We start from the raw sequence: 1343 nt of genomic DNA, 5'->3' as shown, positions 1-1343 counted from the left end.
CCTCCATCCAGGTCTAGTAAGGTGAACATCCAAACAGACTATGTTCTCACAAAGCCAGTACATGCAGTAGGATCAAAACTCAGTGCCATTGTCCTTGGCTTCTCAGCAGCCCTCATTGTCCACCATAGTCAGAGAGTTCATTTTTATCTCATACATTTAGAATTTAGGAATTTTTTTATCAGTGCATTTTGAGAGCACCACACAGACCCTACACAGAAATAGACATGGGTTAGATCCATATAGTCATAAAATATGCCACTTGTTGAGGGGTTACTCCATAGACAAAACACAGTTGATTGATGACTGGGGGCTGTTCATTTGGTCACTCTGACATATGGTAGATAAAGTCAGTATTATTTTAGGCTAAAATGTTAGGCAGATACCAAACTTCTCTTCACAGTAATAAGTAAGTTAGTTTTCCTTTTAGCCTGATTGCGAGGATGACCAAGGCAAAACCATTTGCCTGGGAGGAGTCCAGTGCTTCTCATATGAATTTGAGCAGAAAGTCAAGCTACATGCTGGGTGGAAAAAGTGAACCTTCTACCCCGCCTCCCACATTCTAAAACAGCAAAGTCATTCACAGAATCATGATCTCTGTTCTTTTTACATTTATCTCTTAAATTAGTCTGTCTCAGTATAACACTTCTGAACTGAGTGACAAGGAACAGTGTCCAGATTCTGCATACATTCTTATCTAGTTATAGACTTGAACCTGGGCAAATCCTTGAACTGGATCCCTGACTTTTCCTCTTCAACATAATGACTGCTGGATGGGTCCTGTAGTGTTAATTATAGTTAGCGCTTAACATGTAGTCAACAGTTATGATATTAGTGATTGTGAGAGTTGCTGTTGCTGTGATGGTCATCTGAGTGCTCATTTTTGTTTATTTCACTTTGGGCCAGTGGTAAGATTGTATAGAACCAAAGATGTTCAGCCACAAATCAAAATCTCAGACAGGGCTCAGCTATCTCAGTAGGTAGAGCACTTGGTACAGCATGCACAAAATCCTGGGCTGGATTACCAGACTATGTGAAACTGGACTCGAGGCAATGCTTACATTGGGAATGTAGAGGCAGAAGGATCAGAAGTTCAAGATACATAGTGAGTACTAGGCAAGTCTGGGTTTTATGCACGCTTGTGTTATAAAGAAAACAATCAAACAAGCAAAACAAGACACATACACTTCCTAAGCAGCAAAGTGCCCCAGAAACTTCCCATAAATTCTGCTGGTTAGTTTTGAAAAAAAAAATACTGTTAGCCAGGAGGTGGTGGCACATGCCTTTAATTCCAGCACTTGGGAGGCAGAAGCAGGTGAATCTCTGATTTTTTTCTTTTTTTTTTT

This window comes from Microtus ochrogaster, linkage group LG4 (genome assembly GCF_000317375.1).
Source record: "Microtus ochrogaster isolate Prairie Vole_2 linkage group LG4, MicOch1.0, whole genome shotgun sequence".
NCBI classification, from domain to species: Eukaryota; Metazoa; Chordata; class Mammalia; order Rodentia; family Cricetidae; genus Microtus; species Microtus ochrogaster.
Note: the sequence above shows the minus strand (reverse complement) of the source record.